Here is a 26,814-nt window from a genome sequence, read left to right as displayed (position 1 = left end):
CCAATAAGACCCCTAGCCTGGGAACCTCCATAAACCGCAGGTGCAGCCCCAAAAAAACAAAGACAAAAAAAAAAAAAAAAAAAAAAACGGATAATGTTTTCCATATTACCTGGTAATAAAATTCCAATTTTAAAATAAAACTATCAGAGTTCCTGTTGTGGCACTGCGTAAACAAATCCAGCTAGTAACTATGAGGTTGCAGGTTCCATCCCTGAACTCACTCATTGGGTTAAGGATCTGGCGTTGCTTTGAGCTGTGGCATAGGTTGCAGATGTGGGTCGGATCCCAGTTTGCTGTGGCTGTGGCTGTGGCCAGCAGCTGTAGCTGATTCAACCCATAGCCTGGAACCTCCATATGCCCCAAGTGTGGCCCTTAAAAAAAAATGAAAAAATAAAGGCAAAATAAAATAAAATAATCTACTGGATTTATTTGTCCACCTCCCAATATCTTTATACTTTCAGATCAGTTCATGGTGACTGTCACTCAGTCAAATTGTAGAGCTTGACTTACTTCATTTCTGTAGTTATAGTTGCTAGACATTTCATTTGCTATGGAACCTAGTCTAAAGATACCCACTACAAAATGACTTCCAGAGTTCCTGTCATGGCACAATGGAAACAAATCCAACTAGGAACCATAAAGTTGCAGGTTCGATCCCTGGCCTCACTCAGTGGGTTAAGGATCCATCTTTGCCATGAGCTGTGGTGTAGTTCGCAGCCATGGCTCAGGTAGGCTGAGAGCTATAGTTTGGAGAGATGACTTTCATCTCTCACTTCCCTTATGGAGTCACCTCTTGGTGGCTCAAAAGAAACATTTACCTGCACAGAAGTTCAAGATCAGAAACCACAGCTTTGGGTTATTAATCAAGTCCTTATTTAGTTTCCCTGGATTGAAATGGCCAAAGCATCCCTTTGTGGACAATGTATAACCTCCTTTGCTTTAAAAAAAAAAAAAATTGAGCGTTTGGTACATGGTCAGATGAAGTCAGCACTTGTTGAATGTTTTTCATTACAATAAAAAAGAAAAATTTGGCACATGAGTCCATATACCATCATTCTTCTAGACTATTTCAAAACAGGAAAGTACGTAAACTCAAGCCTTGAAATGGTCTTTACCTACAGGGAAGTCAGTCATCATTTTTCTTAAATATTCTCATCTCTGACCTTAATGAAAGATTTACAGGACAGCTCCTTCTGTAAGTCTGAGCACCATATGATAGAAGCCCCCAAAAGGGGAGGCTGGAATCTTGAAAAGGAATCCAATTCCAAATTGGCTGTATTCTAGGGGTTTTGTGCTAAATTCTGGGTATACAATGAATCCAGGGCCATCCAAACTCAAATATAACAGGAAAACTTTACCTAAAGGTGAGAACCCAAAAGGAAATAAGAAATGCATCACACACCAAAGGAGACCAAAGCCAAAATGAAACAAAACCAAAACGACACACCCCTCTCAACGTTGATGCTGGATAAATGAAAAAGAAATCTCGTTTAGATTTTATAATGGTAAGTCTGGCCCATTTAGTCTTATATATTTATTAATTTTTTTCTCTTTTTATGGCCACAACTGTAGCATATAGAAGTTCCTGGGCCAGGAGTCTAGTCAGAACTGCAGCTGCCTGCCATGACGACACTGGATCTGAGCCACATCTTCAACCTACACCACAGCTGTGGCAAAGCCGGATTCTTAACCCACTGAGTGAGGCCAGGGATCAGACCCACATCCTCACAGAAACAACATCATGTCCTTAACCTGCTAAGCCACAGCTGGAGCTCCTGGCCCATTTAGTCTAATGAGGATTTTCAGTCTACATGTAAACTGTCTGTGTGATCTGAGATATCTCAACAAAATTGGACTAAGGTAGTCTCAGTTCTGTGGCAAATAGAGTCAGGATATATCCTCTCTGAAAGGTCTCAAGTTCAGACCAAATCTCAGAGAATTGCCACTAATAAACTCTCAAAAGAAATAAGCAGCTCTCATTCAAACTTCAGGGAAAACACAAGGAACAGGTACCTTAATGAAAATCAGCAAAAAGAGCAGTTATCTGCAACAGACACATGAAAAAAATTTTTTTGTCTTTTTGAAGCCGTACCCACTGCATATGGAGGTTCCCAGGCTAGGGGTGGAATAGGAGCTGTAGCCACTGGCCTATGCCACAGCCACAGCAACGCCAGATCGGAGCCGCATCTGCTAACTACACTACAGCTCCTGGCAACGCCAGATCCTTAACCCACTGACTGAGGCCAGGGATTGAGCTTGCGTCCTCATGGATGCTAGTCAGATTAATTTCTGCTGAGGCTTGACAGGAACTCCTGAAATTTTAGATATTGGAATCATTAGGCAATAAAGATAACTATATTTAATAGTTTTTAAAGGATATTTCCTAAAAGAAGCTTTACTATATAAGCAGGAAAGAGGCAAATATTAAAAAAAAAAAACTTCTCAAAGTGAAAATTGTAGTAATTGAAGTAAAAATTCAACAAACATGAATATTTGATAAAATTAAGGAATTATTGTTAATGACTGTAAGGGTAATAATGATATGCTTAGCAATGTCCTTATTTTGAAGCAATTCATGTAAAGTATTTATGAATCAAGGCTGATAGTATCTACTGCTTATTTTGAAAAGGCTCTAAAAAGAGAGACAAGGAGTTCCCATTGTGGCACAGTGGAAAATAACCCAACTAGGAACCGTTAGTGGCCAGTTCAATCCCTGGCCTCGATCAGTGGGTTAAGGATGTGGCATTGCAGTGAGCTGTGGTGTAGGTCACAGACACCTCTTAGATCTGACATTGCTGTGGCTATGGCATAAGGCAGCTGCTGTAGCTCTGATTGGACTCCTTTCCTGGGAACCTCCATATGACACGGGTACGGCCCTGAAAAATAAAATTAAAATAAAACAAAATAAAATAATAAAATAAAAAGAGAGACATATGGGACAAAAGAGCAATGAGTGGGTGGATGGATGTGTGGATGGATGCATGGAATGGGAAAGGGTGGATAAAGAGATTAAGAGATAGAGGTACAAGGGATGGATAAATTGATGGGTGAATAACTGATATAGGGACATGTTAATAATTTGTTCTAATCTAGCTGGGTGGATACATAGGTGTTCCATGAACTATTCATTCTACTCCTCTGCATCTTAAAATCTTCATAACAAAAGTTTCAGGAAAAAGTAATCTCTTTCTCAGTCCTGGAGTGTTTTCTCCTTCCAAAATTCCCCATGCTTTCCCTTTTCCTCTTCATTGATGTTGCCCTATTCTTTTCTTCCCAGACAGCAGGAAGAAAAATGTAGGTTCCTACTTTCTCAGTGGGCACTTTTGCAAAGTTTTTCTTTAAGGGGAAATAGAACTAAGTTATCCAAGATAAAACTTTTACTAATAATTATTGAAATGAAGATCCTTTTATATTTGTTGCCATTGGAAATGCCCATGATACTCCACCATTTTTTTTTTTAGGGCCATACCCACAGCCTATGGAAGTTCCCAAACCAGGGGCTGAATAGGAGCTGTAGCTGCCGGCCTACACCACAGCCACAGCAACACCAGATCCGAGCCACATCTTTGACCTACACTACAGCTAATGGCAACACCGGATCCTTAACCCACTGAGCAAGGCCAGGGATCGAACCCACATCCTCATGGATACTAGTCGGGTTTGTTAACCGCTAAGCCATGATGAGAATTCCTCATTATTTTATTTTTTATTGAGGTGATGTACAATGTTATATAAGTTCCAAGTGTACAACATAGTGATTCACAAATTTTAAAGGTTATACTCCTTGATTCTTTAGTGCTAAGTACAGAATTCAGCCCATCTTTCCCGCTGTGTAAGAGGGCACATGTACACATACACATACAATGTCCCCCCATCACATCAAATCCCAGCCCAGCTGACCATTAGAATGGAACAGAGGGAGGTGATGAAGCAGATTACACAGCATATTAAAATTAGATCCTTGGGATTGAGAATTCCTTGACACCTCCCTGTGGAAAGAAAAGTAAAATTGTATCCTTCTCAGACATCACATAATTAAATTAAAACTAAAATGAAACCATCCTCCTTATGTTTGAAGTAGTTCCCTTAAGTAGTACATGTACCATAGGCTACTTTTGTGCACATTATTAAGTGACTGAAAAGATTCATTTTGGAGAGACGGAGGGAGTGGGATGGACTTGGAGTCTGGGGTTAGAAGATGCAAACTTTTGCATTTCTAGTGGATAAGCAATGAGATCTTGCTGTATAGCACAGGGAACCATATCTAACCACTTGTAATGGAACATGATGGAGGATAATATGAAAAAAAGAATATTCAAATGTATAACAGTGTCACTTTGCTGTACAGAAGAAATTGACAGAACATTGTAAACCAACTATAATAAAAAAAAAAAAGAAAGAAAAAGAAAAGAAAGGGGGTTTCCATCATGGCTCGGTGGTTAACGAACCTGACTAGTATCTATGAGGACGCGGTTCAATCCCTGGCCTCGTTCACTGGGTTAAGGATGCAGTGTTGCCGTGAGCTGTGGTGTAGGTCACAGCCACAGCTCAGATCCCACGTTGCTGTGGCTGTGGCATAGGCCAGGGGCTACAGCTCTGATTCGACCCCTAGCCTGGGAACATCTATATGTCATGGGTGTGATCCTAAAAAGACAGAAAAAATAAAAATAAATAAAAATTTTAAAAGAAAGGAAGAAAAGATTCTTTTTTTTTTTTTTTTTTTTTTTGTCTTTTTTGTTGCTATTTCTTGGGCCGCTCCCGCGGCATATGGAGGTTCCCAGGCTAGGGGTCGAATCGGAGCTGTAGCCACCAGCCTACACCACAGCCACAGCAACGCAGGATCCGAGCCGCGTCTGCAACCTACACCACAGCTCACAGCAACGCCGGATCGTTAACCCACTGAGCAAGGGCAGGGACTGAACCAGCAACCTCACGGTTCCTAGTCGGATTCGTTAACCTCTGCGCCACGACGGGAACTCCCGAAAAGATTCATTTTAACAGAAATCACAGTTTCTGTGCTTTTAGGCCAGCATTTAGCAAATAAGTAGACTGCCTCCAAAAGCTGCTGCTGATGGCTGCTGGGCAGAGGAGAAAAACGGAATCATCCTGTTTTGCCACAGGCAATACAATGGCATTCCTATTCCTTATTTCAGTTTACATCTTGCCTCTGCGTCTTCAGCTAGTGAGATATTAGGAGAGGACCCTTTTCAGGAAGTGAGAGTCTCAACTTGAAAGACATGCAGTCTCACCTAGAATAACAACTGCCTCGTTCCTAAATCACAAGTATTCATTTCCACAATTTGCAGTCATTTACCATAGGCACGCCAAAGCGTTCTAGACAGGACCAGCCATAGCTGGCTGGACTTCTGCCCCAAAGCCTTTTCTGTTCAAGCCAGATCTATAATCAAATGCTAAGAAAATGTATGCCCTAAGCCCTGAAAACAAAATTGTGAATGCAAACAATAGGAAAGTCATGTTCTCCCGGAGCAGATACGTGTAAATCTCATTTGCCTATGAAAATCAAGGTTACATTCCCTCTGCACATGGTGCTAAAACAAAGGTTAACAATGTCTGTGACCCTGACCAGCAGATGGGAGACTGTCAGTGACCCTGAAGGGTAAAGAGCAGTGAAGGTGGAAGTAGAGGGTCTGGGAACTAAGGGTTTAGAGCAGGGGAGAAGCAAACATTTTCTGCAAAGGGTCAAATCACATATTTGTAGGCCCTATGGGCCATTTGCTCTCTGTTGCAAGGACCTAATTCTGCCCCTTGCGGTGTGAAAACAGCCAGACACAATCTGTAAATGAGTGGGCGAGGCCATGTTCCAATAAAACTATTTATGAACATTGAAACCTGAGTTTTAAACAATTTTTTATATGTCACAAAATAGTGTTCACTTTTTTAAAACAATTAAAAATGTAAATATCATTTGTTTTGTTTTGTTTTTGTCTTTTTAGGGCCACACCAAAGGCATACGGAAGTTCCCAGGCTAGAGGTCAAATTGGAGCTGTACCCCCGGCCTACGCCACAGCCACAGCAACATGCGATGCAAGACATGTCTGCAACCTACACCACAGCTCATAGCAATGCGGGATCCTTAACCCACTGAGCAAGGCCAGGGATCTATCCTGCATCCTCATGGATACTAGTCAGATTCGTTTCCACTGAGCTACGACAGGAACTCCATAAAAACCATTTCTCGTGCAATGGCACTTGCTTCTCACAGCCTGAACAGACCAAGACAGTATGTCTGTGTCCCACCTTTGAGAACCACACCTAGCACTTTTATAAGCACTCAAATTTTCTTGAATGAGTGAATGTATAAGTGACATAAGTGACAAGTGAATGAGTGAATGTATAAGTGATATTTGGGTTTAAAATAAGAAAATATGTGAAGACAGTCTGACACTTTCAAGGGCTATGCTACAACTTTTCACTTGCTCATAGTGCATCACGGAGAAATTAAGAAACTGAGACTGCATCATTCCATAAATTTTCTCATTTTGCAGCTGCAAATTTGGTCTCAAGCATCATGATTTAGGATTTTAAAAAGCCTGGGCAGGGAGTTCCCATTATAGCTCAGCAGAAATGAATCTGACTAGTATCCATGAGGATGCAGGTTCGATCCCTGGTCTCGCTCAGTGGGTTAAGGATCCGGCGTTGGCCATGAGCTGTGGTCTATGTTGCAGAGGCAGCTTAGATCTGGCATTGCTGTGGCTGTTGTGTAGGCTGGCGGCTATAGCTTTGAGTGGACCTCTAGCCTGGGAACTTCCATATGCTGTGGGTGCGGCCCCAAAAAGACCAAAAAAATAAGTCCTGGACAACCCCTTCTTCCAACTACTTCCTGTTATAGAAGTTAAAGGATTTTGTTGGGAGTTCCGAGGATGGCCCAATGGGTTAATGATCTGGTCTGCATCTGTGGCATAAATTGCAGCTGCAGCTCAGATTCAATACCTGGCTTGGGAAAGGAAATTCCATACGTGATGAGTACAGCTAAAAAAGCGGGGGGGGGGGGGATTTTTGTCATTGTTCTCAACTTCAATCCACCCCAGAACCCTAATTTCAATGATCTCACTAATGAACTCCACTGTCTTGATTCTATACGGCTGCTTCAATGGACTAGCATAGCCTGGTGGATTAAACAAAAGAAAAAAAAATTTTTTTTTTTTTTTTGGTCTTTTGAGGGCCACACCCACTGCATATGGGGCATATGGAAGTTCCCAGGCTTAGAGTTGAATCAGAGCTGCAGCTGCCAGCCTATGCCACAGCCACTGCAGTGCCAGATCTGAGCCATATCTGTGACCTACACCACAGCCCGGGGCAATGCCAGATACTTAACCCAGTAAGCAAGGCCAAGGATCAAACCCCATCCTCATGGATCCTAGTCGGGTTTGTTACCATTGAGTCATAACAAGAACTCCCTAAACAACAGAAATTTATTTCTGTTTTGGAAGCTGGAAATTCAAGATAAGGATACCAGCATGGGCTCTGGGGAGGACACTCCTCCTGGCTTGCAGACAGCTTGCCTTCTTGCTGTGTCTTCCTGTGGCACATAGAGAGAAAGTTGGAGTGGGTAGGGCTCTGGTACTTCCTGTTATAAGGGCTTTAATTCCATCCTGAGGTCCCCACAGACACAACCTCATCTAACCCTAATTATCTGAAGTCCTCATCTCCAAATGTAGTCACATTGAGGGTTAGGTCTTCACTCGTATCCGTGAGGATTTGGGTTCAATCCCTGGCCTCACCCAGTGGGTTAAGGATCTTGCATTGCTGTGAGCTGGGGTATACGTCGTAGATGCAGCTTGGATCCCCCATTGCTGTGGCTGTGGTGTAGGCCAGTAGCTGCAGCTCCGGGTGGACTCCTAACCTGGGAACTTTCATATGCCGAGGGTGAGGCCCTAAAAAGCAAGCAAGCAAGTAAGCAAGCAAGAAAGAAAAAAGCAGCCCTTTCGTACATTCTCAACCACCAGAAAAGATTTAACCTGTTATCATCCATCCCCATCCCCATTTTATACCTAAGAAAATTGAGGAGTTCCCGTCGTGGCACAGTGGTTAAGGAATCTGACTAGGAACCATGAGGTTGCGGGTTCGATCCCTGGCCTTGCTCAGTGGGTTAAGAATCTGGCGTTGCCCTGAGCTGTGGTGTAGGTTGCAGAGGTGGCTCGGATCCCGAGTTGCTGTGGCTCTGGTGTAGGCCGGTGGCTACAGCTCCGATTAGACCCCTAGCCTGGGAACCTCCATATGCCACGGGAGTGGCCCAAGAAATGGCAAAAAAACCAAAAAAAAAAAAAAGAAAGAAAAGAAAAAAAAGAAAGAAAGGAAGGAAGGAAGGAAGGAAGGAAGGAAGGAAGAAAGAAAGAAAGAAAGAAAGAAAGAAAGAAAGAAAGAAAGAAAGAAAGAAAGAAAGAAAGAAAGAAAGAAAAGAAAAGAAAAGAAAAGAAAGAAAGAAAATCGAGGTACAAAGAGAAGGATCAAGCCAAGATTCAAGCCCAGACTTCAGAGCCCCCACTGCTTCGTGTTTTATTAAAGTTTTTCATTTGGTCATTTGCCGCAGTTGGTTTAGTAGTGATTACATTAGAAAGGTGGTTTAACCAGTGCAACTCCAAATGTGGCTTGAAGGCTAGTGCCCACTCTAAACTGATCATTAACTGTCCACTTCGAGGTCATTTCGGAAAAGCTGGTGCTTGCATTTTGTGTATATTTTTTTTGGGGGGGTCTTATTTTTCTAGTAGTTCATTTAATCGTCCTTTATAGAAGTAACACCTCAAGATGGCTTTGAATGAAAAAAAGAAAAACAAAGAGAAACAAAATATTTATTCACAGATAATTTTGGAAACTCTAGTTTGAACAACTAAAAGTACATGTTTTTTTTTAATTCCAGTATGTTCTAGATTCTAATTTTATTAAAAGAGAAGATCTGTCCTATGCAATTTTTGCACCGATGAGCCAACTTATTCCAATTAAATGACACTGATAACTTTAAACTGGAAGCTCAATTCAAAGCCTTTTGAAATTAAAAATTACTGAACATCTTTCCCAATGTTTTTCCCCCAACTCTTCATGTCCCCTTGGTTAGAAATCTTTTCACCTAACTGTGTGAATGATTATCAAGAGTAATGTTTTCTTTTTAAAATTTTTTCATTTAAGTGTATTTGATTTACAGTGTTCTATCAATATCTGCTGTTCAGGAGTTCCCGTCGTGGCGCAGTGGTTAACGAATCCGACTAGGAACCATGAGGTTGCGGGTTCCATCCCTGCCCTTGCTCAGTGGGTTGATGATCCGGCGTTGCCGTGAGCTGTGGTGTAGGTTGCAGACGTGGCTCGGATCCTGCGTTGCTGTGGCTCTGGTGTAGTCCAGTGGCTACAGCTCCGATTGGACCCCTAGCCTGGGAACTCCATATGCCGCGAGAGCGGCCCAAGAAAATGGCAAAAAGACAAAAAAAAAAAAAAAAAATCTGCTATTCAGCAAAGTGACCGAGTCACATGCATATATATATATTCTTTTTCTCATATTATCCTTCATTGTGTTCTATCACAAGTCATTGGATATAGTTCCCTGTGCTATAGAGAATGACCTCATTGCTTATCCATCAATCTTTTCAGTTTCATGAAAAATAACAGTTTGACCTTTTTTGCCTTTTTCTGCCATGGGCACCATATGTTTTCTCATTATTGAAAGTTAAAACTACTAATCAGAACAAATCAATAGTACATGGTCTCACAGTTTCATTTGCAGCAGGGCTTCTCAGAATATCTGAAAAACTTGTTAAAACACAGACTGCTTGGCCCACCCCCAGAGATTCTGATTCAGTAGGTCTTGGCTGGGCCTATGAATCTGCATTTCTAACAAGCTCCCGAGTGGTGTTGACTCTGTGGATTTAGCAACCATATCTTATAGAAGCACCAAAAATACCAGGTCACCTTGTAAATTCAGCTGAAGTAGTAATTCATTCCATTATTTTTGTATGGCAAATATTTAAAAATACAATTTAACAGCTTAAAAATATTTTCAAACAGATTCAGATTAAAATCCAGGATATCTGAGAACACTTTGTTTTTGTTTTTGTTTTTTAGGGCCACACCTATGGCATATGGAGTTTCCCAAGCTAGGGGTCAAATCAGAGCTGCAGCTGCTGGCCTATGCAACAGCTACAGCAACGCCAGATCCAAGCTGAATCTGTGACCTGTGCCACAGCAGCTTGCAGAAATACTGGATCCTTAACCCACTGAGTGAGGCCAGGCATCCAACCCGCATCCTCAACCTCATCCTCGGTCTGGTCACATTCTCAAATCACTGAGCCACAGGGGCAACCCCATAAGATATCTGAGAACCCTCGGCTCTTAAAGACAACGCTTGCACATAATAGACTCGACATACTTTCCGACACATAGCATTTTACACACTGGAGGTGTTTCATAAATGTTTGCAGAAAAGGAAGGAAGTCAGGAGTGACAGAGTGTAAGGCCTCACCTAATTCAATAAAACAATTGGGAATAATGGAACTCGTTATTTCGGATGCAGGCTCTATTCTAATAGAATCATAAGCATAAAACTAAGCTGGATTTTGCCAAATATTTTACTCCTTTTTATTTGATCCCTCTCCCAATTCAAAAATATTGCCAAGGAATGTCCTCATTGTTTAAAATATCACAAAACTCTAGAGAACTGTGATCTTGAACTTTCTCTTTCATCTTCCCTGCTCTCCATGTATCGTCCCTGGAGCATACCCAAAACACTCTGTCCTAATGTGTGTATTTTGGTCTCCAGTTCAATCTCTAATAGCAGACAGCCTCTCTGTCAATCCCCCAATAGAGGTAGTGAAGCATTCTGGGTTAGTCCAATTCACCAGTCTGTTGTTAGGGTGTATTCAATCTAGCAAGCCAATGTGTTTATCAACCTCATGACTCGGTAATATGCAAAATATTTCCCAGTTAAATGCTTTATCTTAGGCTATCTCAGCTTCATCATTAATTCAAGACCTCTATTACAATTCTTCAGCTACATCATGCATGTCTGTGAAACTTAAATAAACATGTAAGTTCATGCTAACACAGGGCCAACTTAATAGACTGCCACGTATCAGCCATCTGCCTCATACTGCCATCGTTCTTCCTGACATCTATGAATTACAACTCAACCAAGATTTCCAGAAATGAATTCAAGAGGTGACTTTTCCATATTTTACTGCCTATACAGTTTATAGAAAAGAAAATTGAGGCTTAGAGGATTTAACTAATTTATACAATGGAATACGGACAAGTATTATAACCCAGTTCTCATTCTCAATCTGTTTATTTGATCAAAGAACCATATGAAATATATTCAGCCAGAGTCCGCGTAGGTGGGAGATGGGAGAGAGAAGGAAGTAAATTCTACTTCTGGGGAGAGGGGGAATATATGTGCGTGTGTGTGTGTGTGTGTGTGTGTGTGTACATACACACACAAATCATATGAAACACATTATAAGAAAAAGTTAAATACGGTGAAAAATTATTATGATATTTTAAGGAATACATGCAAAAGGAAAAAAAATGACATTCTATATGAGACCAAGGCAGAAATGTTCCCAAAAGAGAAAAAGATCTAGGAGCAAGAAATTTGTCATAAATTGGCCATATTTATACAATAACCTTTAGACTGTTTAAAAAATTCAACCTCATTTTTGTTTTCACTGCAAAACAGTATGTATCCCAGAGTAGGTATTCAATAAATGTTTGTTGAATTGAATTTAAATTACTTGAGTTTGGCAAGATTATTTCTTTTTCATCGTGCTCCGAGGGAAAACAATCATTAAATAGATTTTTATCCTACCTTTTATAAATGATTCTACCGTGCTGGCCCAGTAGAGGATTTTCCTTTGCAGGATTATTATGTTTTGCTTCTTGTCTGCTGTAGCTCCTGTCTCTGATCTTGCACGAAAACCACAAGTAAGAGCGACTCTCTTTTGCCAAGTGCCTACTGTCAAATTTCAAAGATTTCAGCAAACCTGTTAAGTGTTTTGAAGCCAACTCCGTTCTTCAAGGAGCCAGCTAAAACCCAGTTTGTGCTTGTGTGATTACTGCTGCCCTTGTTCCATTTCAAACCCCCCAGGAAGCGAACAGAATTTTTGCTTGGACTTCCATTCCATGTTTGTATTTATTTAGAGTTTCCAATTGCCTTGCACATTATTATAAACAAGAAAATCTTTGGGGGACTTTAGAACTCCAGGTGGAAAAATCATTGCAATCAGATCTTTCTCCAGTGAGTAGGTTTAAAGTCCACTGGAGTTCCTATTGTAGTTCCCACTATGGTGCAGTGCATTAAGAATCCAACTGCAGCAGTTTGGGTCTCTTTAGAGATGTGGGTTCAATCCCCCACCCCACAACCCCACCTGGGTGCAATGGGTCAAAGGACCCAGCATGGCCACAGTTGCCTGGCACAGGAACATCCATGTACCTAGGAGTGCAGCCATTTTTTTGCTTTTTAGGGCCTCACCTGCAGCCTATGGAGGTTTCCAGGCTAGCAGTCTAATCAGAGCTGCAGCAGCCAGCCTATGTCACAGCTTCAGCAACATCAGATCAGAGCAACATCTGCAAACTACACCACAGCTCTCGGCAACGCTGGATCCTTAACCCACTATGCAAGGCCAGGGATGGATCCTGCAACCGCACTGTTCCTAGTCAGATTTGTCTCTGCTGTGCCACAATGGGAACTCCCTCTATGAGCCTTTAAGAATTTGTATTAATACAGTGTCAAGTTTCCTTGAAAACTTCAGATCGATAAGTCAAACTTCATGAATTTATCACTTTTCCAAATAAGGAGTGTTATCTCAAAAGGCTTAGAATACATCTTATAACTCATTCTCACCCCCATTTCACAAAATTATACTAAGCAACAAAATCTCACATTTGAAGGAGACTTTCTTCAGCTTTCTTCATCTTTAAACTTATCCCACGATGAGGGGGTGCGGATTAGCTGACCTGATAACTTTCCCATCTCTGGTGATTTGGTGATTTTTCCATTTATTTGAATGCATAAAACTCTTTTCCTTTGCCACACTCATGTGCATAACTAAGTTTAGAATGGATCAGAGAGGCCATCTGGTTCCAAATGGACTGATGACAAAACTGAGGCCCAGAAAGATTCAAATCCTTTCATGGGAGGACAGAATGAGCCAGAATTAGAAATGAAATCGGGAGTTCCCATGGAGTTCCTGTTGTGGCTCAGTGGTTAACAAATCCGACTAGGAACCATGAGGTTGCGGGTTTAATCCCTGACCTTGCTCAGTGGGTTAAGGATCTGGCATTGCCAAAAGCTGCAGTGTAGGTCTCACTCACAGCTCAGATCTGGTGCTACTGTGGCTGTGGTGTAGGCCTGCAGTTGCAGCTCTGATTTGACTCCCAGCCCAGGAACTTCCATATGCCACAGGTACGGCCCTAAAAGGAAAAAAAAAAAAAAAAGTTAAAGGAATGCAATGCTAAAGAACACACAACCAATACAAACTTTGTGGAGAATTCTTCCAACCTGAGAGCAGCAGTGAGTGGGGAACCAGATCCTGGTGGAGAATCAAGCTTTTCACAGCCTTCCCTCCGACCACTCATCCACCTCGCACCCTCTGTAGCAGTTGGAAAAATCGGCTGGTATTTTTCTCAGCATTCAAGTCATTCATCTCCCATATGGTAAGATATTCACTTGTCTCCAGCTTTGCCAGTGGATTTGCTCTGGGCTTTGCCCTGAAGTTACACAACCCTTGTTGTGAAAAGCAAATGGAGAGAGATCGTTGTGTTTCTGACTGTGTAACTTGGCATGAAGTGAATCTCCAATTTATTTATTTAACAGGCAACTGCTGACATCACTGCCTGAAGCAATATCAAGCTGGTCCGATCCCAGCTTGTTTGCCACCCAAAGTCAACACCATGTAAAGGAATTGGGACAATAAAAATTCCATTTTTATCTAGAGCCAAATAGCTGCTTGAATTATCACTTGATCATTTGAAGGGCTAGGATGTTGGAGATGAACTCGAGTTTAGGAGAATTTAAGATACATGCCTAGTCTTTCTGTGACTGGCTTTGACCTCCGAGACCATAATTCTGACACAGCTCACCTTCCCCATTATATGAAGGTTATTTTAGCTGACCCTATGTACCTCACCAAAGGTTGCAAGACTTATCCTACATTTTTGTTTACCTAATCTGGTCAATTCAGTCAAAAATGGTTACAAGTTGTGCACGTCACCACTTAAGACCAAATTTCAATTTTTTTTTTTCTGGTCTTTTTAGGGCTGTGCCCACAGCATATGGAGGTTACCAGGCTAGGGGTCCAATTGGAGTTGTAGCCACTGGCCTACATCACAGCCACAGCAATGCCAGATCCAAGCCACATCTGCACCCTACACCACAGCTCATGGCAACGCCAAATCCTTAGCCCCCTGAGCAAGGCCAGGGATTGAACCTTCATTCTCATGGATAGCTAGTCAGATTCATTTCCACTGAGCTGCAAAGGGAAGTCCCATATTTCAATTTTTAACATCAATTTTGCCTTCTTTTTTTTCTTTTTTTTTTTTGGTTTTTTTTTTCTTCTTAGGGCCACACCTATGACATATGGAGGTTCCCAGGCTAGGGGTCAAATCAGAACTGTAGCCACTGGCCTACACCACAACCACAGCAACTCCAGATCCGAGCCATGTCTGCAACCTACACCACAGCTCACACTAACCCACTGAGAGAGGCCAGGGATCGAACCCGCAACCTCATTCCTAGTCGGATTCATTTCTGCTGCACCACAATGGGAACTCCAATTATGCCTTCTTTTTTAAAAATTTCAGCTAAAGTTTCCTTCATGCATTACAATATCAATAACGTTGATGAAAGAAAATCGTGACAATTGGACTAACTCTGCTATTTGTAATTCCTAGCCAATGCCAATGGAATATCCTCACAGAAGCGGCAATTTGAAGAAAGACATGTCTTTCTTAAGCAAATAAAACAGATCTTTTCACAAGATCTTGTTCATATGTATGCACTTAGAGCTCCTCTACTCACAGAAATGGATGTAAGCTCTGTTTTTAGTCACTGTACAGCTGTCTACCTTCTCCCGTTATCATATTACAGACAGAAGGAAGCTTTCACAAAATTCTCCCCAAATGTTAAAAGAAAAACATTGCAACAAGAGGCCTTCAATATCTCAGGGCTGAGTGACCCAACCGAGTTATCATCACAGTTTAGGCCAAACTCCAAACAAAACAAATATTATTATAAGCAAAATTTCTCTGCAAGAAAAATATTTCACAGCCTTGAAACTTTGTTGCCACTGATGCAGTGAACTTTACAACCCAAGCAAAGGTCTCTGATATATTGAGTCTGTGATGCTACAATCTCCACCTTCCAGCTAGAATGCCTCCAAGAGCAAGGATCTGTATGTCTGGTGCCTGTTGATTACTATAGTGATGCTGAATTATTTGGAAATGAGAAGGTGCCAATTCATGTTAGCTGCTGAAAAAATAGTCTCAATAAACTCCTCTTCCTTTGGAGTTCCCTTTGTGGCTCAGAGGATTTAGAACCCTGCACAGTGTCCGTGAGGATGAAGGTTCACTTCCTGGCCTCACTCAGTAGGTTAAGGATCCGGCATTGCCACAAGCTGTGGTGTAGGTTGAAGATGTGGCTCAGATCTGGTATTGCTCAGGTCTGGTGCAGGCCTACAGCTGCAGCTCCAATTGGACCCCTAGCCTGGGAACTTCCATGTGCCAGAGGTTTGGCCGTAAGAAGAAAATAATTAAATATATATATATATATAAATTCTTCTTTCTAGAACTTGAAAACTCATGGTGCAGACAGTGGTCAGTATGGCTAAGACTACTAGAATTACTTTTATCTTTTATTTGCAAGCATTGAATAGCTTGTCCTGAGGGGAAAAAGACCAATTAGTTTGTAAGAAGGAGCGTTTTCATTTATTTCAAACATGCTCCGCTATCTGCATTTCTCCTCCACTGGACAATAAATTGTTTTGCAGAGGAAACTATGTTTACTCATTTATATAACTGCACCAGCCAAGTGCCTATTATTAGTTCCATAATAATTTCTGTTAATTTTAAACCAAATCTTTAAGTTAATCAGAAAATAAGTAAGTAAAATGTGATGGAGTTTCCACTACTAAAAGCAATTACTACTTGACCGAGAATTTTGCACAGAGGCAATCATTGTCCTAATAAATCTTTTGGGTTTTTTAATTTTTTGTTTGTTTGTTTGTCTGTTTGTTTGTTTGCTTTTTAGGGCCGCACCCTCAGCATATGAAGGTTCCCAGGCTAGGGGTCTAATCAGAGCTACAGCTGCCAGCCTACGCCACAGTCACAGCGACACCAGATCCGAGCCTCATCTACAATCTACACCACAGCTCATGGCAACGCCGGATCCTTAACCCACTGAGCAAGGCCAGGGATCGAACCCGCAACCCCGTGGTTCCCAGTTGGATTCATTTCCACTGTGCCACAACGGGAGCTCCCCTGATAAATCTTTTGTTGAAGGCGCTCCGTCCCATCTAGTGCAAGTGGAAGGGAGAGGGCCTGGGGGATTTGGGCCACTTTGATTTAGAAAGGCCAAAAGTCTTTCCCAAGTCCTATCCCCATGGTGTGAAAACTTAGAGACATTATGTCCTGTAATGGTTTCTCAATGGAATTGAGGTTTCTTGATGAAATTCCACTGCTTTCCCTTGGAATGAAAATAAACACATTTCCTTAAGTGCAAGAAGATCTGCCAGGAATCTTTCACGGTAAGGTTAGGATTTTTGAGACAGAGGATGTTGTCTAAAGAAATGTTTCCAGATACCAACCCACCCCTTCAGCCATTCTCAGGTTAAGATATCAGAGCCATCCCAAGGCAGCCTACCTCTCTGGGCCTCCTGAGAATGGTAAGGGCTGCAGAGAAAGAGTACCGGCCTATCACACACCAGGCCCCGCAAGAAGAGGGAGAGATTCTTTACAGGGGTTCGTGACTGAATTTTCCAGAAGTTGTGGTATAGCAAAAAGAACACTGGAGGGGAAGGGAGAGAGAGAGAGAGAGGAAGAAAGAGAGAAAGAGAGAAAGAGAAAGAAAGAAAGAAAGAAAGAAAGAAAGAAAGAAAGAAAGAAAGAAAGAAAGAAAGAAAGAAAGAAAGAAAGAAAGGAAGGAAGGAAGGAAGGAAGGAAGGAAGGAAGGAAGGAAGGAAGGAAGGAAGGAAGGAAGGAAGAAAGAGGGAGGGAAGGAAGAAAGAGAGAGAGAGAGGAAGAAAGAGAGAGAGAGGAAGGAAGGAAGGAAGGAAGGAAGAAAGAAAGGGAAAGAAAGAGAGAGAGAAAGAAGAAGGCAGGCAGTCGCAGTGGAAGGGAGGGAGGGAGGGAGGGCAAGAACGGAGAGAGGGTTGTCCGCAGATCTGGGGCTCACAGAACCTTTATGAACAGGGCAACGCAGAAGGGTTATTTTCATTTTATTAATGAGGAAATTGGGCCTCAGAAAGGTTGTTCTGTCCAAATCTCACGAGTAGTGGAGCTGAGACTTGAAGCCAAGTCTTCCGATTCCTGGTCCTACGGTCTCTCTGCTACAGATACTATCATCTTTCTTTCTTCATTGTCCTTATTTGTGCCTCCTTAAAATTTCTATGAAAGATTTACTGACATATGGTGAAATGGATTGGGTACAGGGACCTTAACTCTGGAGTGGCTGTGATCAAAAAGTCTGGCAGTTCAGAAGGTCCCAGTGTGGCTCAGCGTTAACGTGCCCAGCTAGCATCCATGAGGACTTGGGTTCAATCCCTGGCCTCGCTCAGTGGATTAAGGATCCAGCATTTCGGGAGTTCCCGTTGTGGCGCAGTGGTTAACGAATCCGACTAGGAACCATGAGGTTGCGGGTTCGATCCCTGCCTTTGCTCAGTGGGTTAACGATCCAGCGTTGCCGTGAGCTGTGGTGTAGGTTGCAGACGCGGCTCGGATCCCGCGTTGCTGTGGCTCTGGCGTAGGCCGGTGGCTACAGCTCTGATTCAACCCCTAGCCTGGGAACCTCCATATGCCGCAGGAGCAGCCCAAGAAATAGCAACAATAATAACAACAACAACAACAACCAAAAAAAGACAAAAGACAAAAAAAAAAAGGATCCAGCATTTCCATGAGTCTCGGTGTAGGTCATAGACATGGCTCAGATCCTGCATTGCTGTGGCTGTGGTGTAGGCCTGGCAGCTGTAGCTCCAATTCAACCCATAGCCTGTGAACTTCCATATACTGCATGCACAGCCCTAAAAAGCAAAAAAAAAAAAAAAAAATCACTTGAGGGTTCACAAGAAGGGGGCATTACAGTTTCCTCCTCTCCTCTCGGTCTATGTAATTAAACTAATTTGGCACTAAGCTTAGTGCCACAAAACCAACTCAAAGCTGATAAAATGTCCCCTAATATTATCCTAAGAAATTTTTTTTGATACATGTAAGGATAACCTGACCCCCTTGCTGTACAGTGGGAAAATAAAAAAATAAAAAAATAAAGAAATTTTTGTGTGTGTGTCTTTTTTATGGCCATACCTGCGGCACATGGAATTTCCCAGACTAGGGGCTGAATCAGAGCTGTACCTTCCGGCCTACCCCATAGCCACAGCAATGCAGGATCTGAGCTACGTCTGTGACCTACACCACAGCTCATGGCAATGCCGGATCCTCAATACACTGAGCAAGGCCAGGGATCCAACCCATGGATCCTAGTAGGGTTCGTTAAAATCTGGGCCACAGCAGGAGCTCTAGACTGAGAATTTTAGAGCCGCACCAGTGGAGGTCCCCAGGCTAGGGGTCGAATCAGAGCTGTAGCTGCTGGTCTACACCACAGCACACCACATGATGGGACCTCCACTATTCTAGTGGTTATTGAAGGCAAGAACTTTGCAAAGGGGTTCATGTGATTGACGGACAAATCCAAATTTACCCAGAGAAACTGTTGATAGACCAAATAAGAATTTCAATACAATGATTCTTCTCATAACTGATACAATCCTTTCTGACTCTCCTGTTTCCGTGATTAATTAAAATAGGCATTTCGTGCACCTTAGGCATGACTGTGGGTACATTTTACTTAATCTGAATTCTATTCCTAACATCCTAAATATGCCCCAGGCCACATCTTAATAGTTTAGGGAGGTTTACCACCCCTGAAGAATATTAACTAGAGCTTTCTTTTGTTCTATTATAAATTCAAGTTTTTAAGAATAAATTAGGTATAAGCTTTCTTTCCCCTAATGTGTAATTTATAACTAAAGACTATAGACACACAATCCTTTTAGGAGGTACATTGTTGTCCCGGGTTATATTATTATACACACTACTATTATTTTATTATAATAGATATTAAATATATTATTATACAAGTTCGCTATTGCCATCTAGCTTAAGGTGGGGTCTTAATAAACTTCTTTGTCCTTAATTCTTAGCTTGTTAGACACAAGTCAGAGGTGGAAGATAGAGATGGAGCGAATTTCGAAGATAAATGAGGCTAAGGTGAATCTACAGAATTTGCCCCACAAACTGCTATTTTTATCCACACATTTTATTTTTTTATTCTTTTGGCCACACCTGTGGCGCATAGAAGATCCCAGGCCAGGCACTGAACCTGTACCCAGAGGAGGCAGAGGATCCAACGCTGGATCCTTAACCTGCGGAGCTCTCCGAGAACTCCTAGCCTACACATTTTAAAACATTACAGAAATCTCACATAAAAACCCCAATTGAGGGCTTCTTTTGAGAAGATCTGACAACTCTGGGCGCACATTCATTTACAACAACCATCTATGGTGATGAGCAGCAGCCAACCCCAGAGCATTTAGCCACAGTCCCCACTGGACCTTATGTGGCTCCTGTAGGCCCTGAGGTTGAAACCCCTGGGTTCACACTCTTGAGTTTGCAATCACTGAGCTAGCAGAGGAAGCCGTGCTGGGGGGCAGGAAGTGATGAGGCCAGAGTAAGGGCTGTGATGCAATGAGTGGGAGGAGGAAAGCCCCAGGTTCTATAGACTATATATGTATGATGTATAAGACACATGACTTTACAATGGGATGTGATACCAGAATGTTCTGCTTAATGCCTAAGACTGGCTGGGGCTTTGCCCGGGTGTCTAGAGACATGAAGAAGAAATAAAGGAGAAGGAAGCAGACACTCCTCATCACAACATAACCAAGGAGAACGAGTACCTGGTGGAGGAAACGAAAAGAAACTGAGCAGGAATGACACCAGGCATAATTTAAGCTTTCCTTTGTGATTTGGTCATCTCTACACACATGAGGTATTTTATTGTGCAGCATAATGCAAGATTGCCTTCAAGGGCTCTTGAGAAATGTTGACAGAGATGCCTTAAATTCACTTTCAATTATTCTGCTTGTATCACTTCAGTATAAAATAATTCTTATAAACTTTTATTTTTTACTAAGGTACAATTGACATGCAGAATTATGTTAGTTCCAGGTGTACAAATATAATGATTTGAGTATTTGTATATTCTGTAAAATGATCACCACAATGTCTAGTTAACATCTGTCACCAGGGAGTTCCCATTGTGGCACAGTGGAAATGAATCCAACTAGCATCCATGAGGATGCAGGTTCAATCCCTGGCATCGCTCAGTGGGTCAGGAATCCTGCATTGCTGTGGCTGTGGCACATGTCTGCAACTGTAGCTCCAATTCGACCCCTGGCCTGGGAACTTCCATATGCCGTAGGTGCAATCCTAAAAAGCCAAAAAAAAAAAATCCATCACCATACATATTTAAAGAATTTGTGTGTGTATGATGAGACTTAAAATTGTATTTTAAAAAGGAAAAAAAAAAAAGTTCTTCAAATTTGAAAAGATACACACGCCCCAAAGTTCATAGTAGCACTATTTACTGTAGCCAATACATGGAAGCAAACTAAATATCCATTGACAGATAAATGGATAAAAATGTGATACATATATACGATGGAATACTACCCAGCCATAAAAAAGAATGAAATAATACCATGTGCAGCAACATGAATAGACATAGAAATTGTCATACTAAGTGATAAGTCAGACAGAGAAAGACATATTATATGATATCACTTCTATGAGGGATTTTTTTTAAATGATACAAATGAACTTATTTATAAAACATAAATAGACCTACAAACATAGAAAACAAACATATGGTTACCAAAGGGGGAAGTGCATTAGATAAATCAGGAATCTGCAATTAACAGATTCACTATTATATATAAAATAGATAAACAACAAGGACCTACTCTATAGGTCTGGGCACTATATTCAATATCTTGTAATAACCTATCCTGGAAAAGAATATGAGAAAGAATGTATTTATGCATGTATAGCTGAATCACTTTGGCATATACCCGAAACAGTGTAAATCAACTACTTTTCAATTTTTTTAAAAGATGTTAGAAAATAAAGTAGAAACCATTTTTTTAAGTAGTTCCTGAGATCTGTGGCACAGCTTGCCCCGTGCTTGATGGCCTCAGACTGTAATACTTCCGCTCACCTTTTATAGCTTTTCTGTCCCCTCTCTCCACAGATAACCATTATTGCATGATCTGTCATCTTTCTCATCATGTCCCTTACATGCCGACTATTGTCTAAGCGGGGGACTGAGAACTTCTGGAAAGCAATGACTAGTAGGCTTTGTAACAGGAATTTTCCTTGATTCCTCCTCATGATTTTCTTTCTTTGGTTTATTTCTGGATTCATATCTCCTGAGCTTCCATAAGCCTGACACCCCCCCGCCCCAGGTAAGGGGAAGGTTATAGCTCTAGTGTTTCCATAAATTTTCATAAATGAGTCTTCGCAAAATACACTTAAAATATTTCGTGGTTAAAAAAATTATCTCTTTAGGAGTTCCCGTCGTGGCGCAGTGGTTAACAAATCCGACTAGGAACCATGAGGTTGCGGGTTCGGTCCCTGCCCTTGCTCAGTGGGTTAACGATCCGGCGTTGCCATGAGCTGTGGTGTAGGTTGCAGACGCGGCTCGGATCCTGCGTTGCTGTGGCTCTGGCGTAGGCTGGTGGCTACAGCTCCGATTCGACCCTAGCCTGGGAACCTCCATATGCCACGGGAGTGGCCCAAGAAATGGCAAAAAGACCAAAAAAAAAATTATCTCTTTAAAACAAAGAGCTCATTTTTATTTTTTGAAATGGGCACAAGTGTGTTTATCATGGTGCTTCAGTTCCTAATTGTTAATGATTTTAACATCAAAATCTACTGATGAAGGATGATTCCCCAAATTTATGAGTGACCCAAGAAAACAGATCTTTCCTTTTCTCAAAGGCTAGATAATGTTGGAGTTCCCATCGTGACAGAGCAGAAGCGAATCTGACTAGGAACCATGAGGTTACGGGTTTGATCCCTGGCCTCGATCAGTGGGTAAAGGATCCAGCATTGCAATGAGCTGTGATGTAAGTTTCAGTTGAGGCTCAGATCTGGCGTTGCTGTGGCTCTGGCGTAGGCTGGCAGCAACAGCTCCAATTAGACCCCTAGCCTGGGAACCTCCATATGCCAAGGGTGTGGCCCTAAAAATCAAAAAAAAAAAAAAGGCTAGAGAATGTATAATAAAAACAACTTTGGAAGGTCCAATCTTATTTCCCTTCTTAGTTCTATTCTGATTTGATAGAAAAAAAAAAAAAAGGTAAACCAGTTCTTCTCAGAATTACCGTCAACACAGCAATAATTCTTAAACTGCTGAAGTTTCAGCAGCCATGTCGTTCTTCCCACGATGCATGACTGTCAACGAACAGTTTGAAATGATCACTGATGTTTTGTGATTATTGTCAGTTCCTTCAGGGTATTCATTTTCTGCCAAGACAGATCTACATGCACTCATAAACATATATATACAGACATGCTTTCTACCAATTGTTACTTGTTTGTCCACATATAAACTCAAAATAACTTCAAGTTCATATCTGAATCTGCCATGTCTCAGTCTAATTTCTCTCCCTTTTTTTTTTTAAGGTTTTTGTTTTTGTTTTAGTTTTTTGTCTTTTTAGGGCCGAACCCGAAGCATATGTAGGTTTCCAAGCTAGGGGTCAAATCAGAGCTGTAGCTGCTGGCCTACACCACAGCCACAGCAATGATCCAAGCCTCCTCTGTGACCTACACCACAGCTCATGGTAACGCCAGATCCTTAACCCACTGATCAAGGCCAGAGATCCAACCCTTGTCCTCATGGATACTAGTTGGGTTCATTACCACTGAGCCACAATGGGAACGCCTCAGTCTAATTTCTTTTTCCTCTTTCTATCTCTAATAAATACAGCATATCAACCACACCCTTTTCTGAACCTATTATCTATAAATAATAGCCCCTCCTAAACTATATTAGTACTTCTCTAGGAATGTTGCCCTTTTAGATGTCTGATTGACTAGACAAACAGGGCATAGAACTCCAGCCTTATTTCCAACATGAAAAAATAGCCTTTGGCTTTAAATCAGAATTTTTCTCTGATGAAAACAACGAATTTAACTTATGGTGACCAATGCATAATTCCTCAAGGCATAACTGAACAGCATCTCCCTTATTCTGGAAAATCTAGCCATCTTAACCCCAGATATGAATGCAGAAATAAGTTAGGCATTAGTGTGGAAGAAATCCAGATCATTAAATAAGAAAATGTGCCTCACATTGTATTTATTTAACCAGCTGCTTGTTGAGTACACACCAAGCACGTTTATGCCTAGTATTCCTTGCTTCCCTCTTGCAATAATTCAGATCAGAGGAAACAAACAAAAATTCCTTTCAAAGAAAATGGTAATTCAATCAAGAATAAGTAAGACTTTAAGGCAGATTTAAACCAAGACACTAGCCATAAATCCACAGAAAGATGGGATGTTAGAAAATAACAATGTAAAAACATATGGAGGCTGTGAAACACCCATTTGAGACTGAGATTTCTATATAGTAGGAAAATAGCAAAAATGTGAGCACCCCACTTACCTAGGGCTTGACACTATTAACCCCACTCATCCCTACAAGAACCCCAAGGGATGGGTACCCCTGTTAGAAAGGTGGCTTGAGTGTAAGTAACTCAGCCAACTCAGTCAACAGTTGGAGTCAGAACTAGACGTCAAGCCCAATGAGGAGAAACACCTGAGTCCATTATTAACAAACTGAGTCATCTACTGCCATGGTACCAATGAGCAAAAGAAATAAATCTTTTTTTTTTACCTGATGATGGGGCTTTTTGTAAGGACTTTGAAATGTCAAACTATAGAGTGTGGTACCTTCCTTAAAAACACACTGGCCATGTGTACAAGACTTTATTTTTTTGTTGTTTTTTATTTTTTTAATTTGTTATAGTTGATTTACTTTGTTCTGTTCATTTCTGCTGCACAGCAAAGTGACCCAGTTATACATATATATACACATTCAAGACTTTATATTTTATATATATATGGATGACTAGGTCACTTCGCTGTACAGCAGAAATTGGTGCAACATTGTAAATCAACTATACTTTAATTTTTTTAAAATCAATTTAAAAAAGAAATTATGACTTGTGGTTACCAAGGGGCAGGGGGAGGGAGTGGGATGGACTGAGAGTTTGGGGTTAGTAAATGCAAATTTTTGCATTAGGAATGAACAAGCAATGAGGTCCTGCTGTATAGCACAGAGAACTATATCCAATCACTTGTGATGGAACATGATGGAAGATAACATGTGAAAAAGAATACACACACACACACACATGTATAACTGTGTCACTTTGCTATACAGTAGAAATTGGGAGTTCCCGTCGTGGCGCAGTGGTTAACGAATCCGACTAGGAACCATGTGGTTGCGGGTTCGGTCCCTGCCCTTGCTCAGTGGGTTAAGGATCCGGCGTTGCCGTGAGCTGTGGTGTAGGTTGCAGACGCGGCTCGGATCCCGCGTTGCTGTGGCTCTGGCGTAGGCCGGTGGCTACAGCTCCGATTCGACCCCTAGCCTGGGAATCTCCATATGCCGCGGAAGCGGCCCAAGAAATAGCAACAACAACAACAACAAAAAGACAAAAAGACAAAAAAAAAAAAAAAAAAGAAAAAAGAAATTGGCAGAACCTTGTAAATCAACTACAATAAAAAAATTTTAAATAAAATAAAGAAATTATGCTCAAAATAAGGTGAATACAGATGGTTTCCGTTGAGCACAGACACAGTTGGGACATTAATTTCCATGCCCTGGAGACTGGAAGGATGATGTTAGGTGGCTCTGGGAACCAACATGAAATAAAATTCACAGTGGTTTCCTTTTCAGTGCTCTCCTGTCCAAATGAAAGCCAGGGTAAAGTCTCAGTTTGCTCTACTAGCTATCTCCACTCTAGCACTGACTAATCTCGCCTGAGCCAATGCACCTCCCATCCAGAGTCTGTGTCAGCCCACACCACCTGGCTAAGATTCAAGTCTTCTATTATGTCCTATTTATGGCAAATTATAATGGCTTTCCATTTTTGATGGTGAAATGAATGTTCCCGTTTAAATAAATATGACTCAGTAGAAATAAATAAACCAGTGAACTAATTTGAAGAAAACATTTAAGTAAACAAGTCGGGGTGTTATAGGAATTGTAACAAAATTATCAAGTTTGTATGTGAGTGACTGAAAGATAACATTGCCTTAGAGACATTTGTAATATATGTGTAGCATTATAAGCTTACATGTGTATTTATCATATACATATATCGCCTGTTTGGTTTAAAATCTCCTTAAATCTGACCAAGAACATGCTTTAAAAGAAAAAAAAAAAAAAACCTGGAGTTCCTGTTGTGGCTCAGTGGTAATGAACCCGACTACTATCCATGAGGATGTGGGTTCAATCACTGGCTTCACTCATTGAGTGAAGAATCTGGCATTGCCGTGAGCTGTGATGTAGATTGCAGTCACAGCTTAGATCCCCCCTTGCTGTGGCTATGGCTGTGGCCAGCAGCTATAGCTCCAATTCGACCCCTAGCCTGGGAACATTCATATGATGCAAGTACGGCCCTTAAAAAAAAAAAACTAAAAAGGAAGTAAAAAAGTATCTATAGTGCCTTTTTTTTTTTTTTTTTTTTTTTGCTATTTATTGGGCCGCTCCCGCGGCATATGGAGGTTCCCAGGCTAGGGGTTGAATTGGAACTGTAGCCACCGGCCTACGCCAGAGCCACAGCAATGCGGGATCCGAGCCGCGTCTGCAACCTACACCACAGCTCACGGCAACGCTGGATCCTTAACCCACTAAGCAAGGGCAGGGACCGAACCCGCAACCTCATGGTTCCTAGTCGGATTCATTAACCACTGCGCCACGACGGGAACTCCGATAGTGCCTTTTTTTTTAAACTAAGCTGTCAATTCCCAATAATAGTACAAACACTAAATGTTCATTTCACAGAAGAATGCTTTTTCATAGCCAATTGACATTTAACATTGTAGATGATCAAATATGTGTATTCTAGAATCATTTCTAGAAATGTCATGGTGAAGGAGGAGAATAAACTTTATTCCTCATGGTAATAGCATATATGTGTTTCATGAGTCTGAGTTCCTATCCAGATATTAGCCAAAGAATTTTTCCCTCAAATTTCTGTAACAGCCTTGTCTCAAAATTTCAGCACATGGTTCTTCTATTGGGCAAGAAATACTCTGAAACATTAGACACATATCCCTTCCCCCACCCATGTTTCATCTTAGAACTTTGTCAGGCAAAGTCAGATTCATGGTGGTATAAAGATTAGATCAGAGGAGGCAGACCCAGAAATGGAGAAATAAGCCTGCCCCTGAATTTGAGAACAAGGCCGACTCCTACAAGTTCAAGAATAAATTCTGAGCAAAACTCAGAATTCAGAGAATTTGATAAATTTTCTTTTC

At 41.4% G+C, this 26,814-nt stretch overlaps 1 long non-coding RNA gene across 2 annotated transcripts in view; it reads right to left on the bottom strand.

Annotated features, from left to right (window-relative positions):
• Positions 1 to 12,077, bottom strand: part of LOC106506454 (uncharacterized) — an 86,998-nt gene extending 74,921 nt beyond the window's left edge. For both annotated transcript variants that reach the window (XR_014830816.1, XR_014830815.1), the window contains exon 1: positions 11,810 to 12,077. This is a non-coding gene — a long non-coding RNA (uncharacterized LOC106506454). The remainder of the gene's footprint in view (positions 1 to 11,809) is intronic.
• Between the last annotated feature and the right edge of the window lie 14,737 nt (positions 12,078 to 26,814).

This window comes from Sus scrofa, chromosome 16 (assembly GCF_054392235.1).
Source record: "Sus scrofa isolate SSC_HxYL_T2T_F1_AM1 chromosome 16, Sscrofa_HxYL_maternal_Yorkshire_Landrace_v2.0, whole genome shotgun sequence".
Lineage (NCBI taxonomy): Eukaryota > Metazoa > Chordata > Mammalia > Artiodactyla > Suidae > Sus > Sus scrofa.
This window is presented reverse-complemented; position numbering and strand designations above follow the sequence as displayed.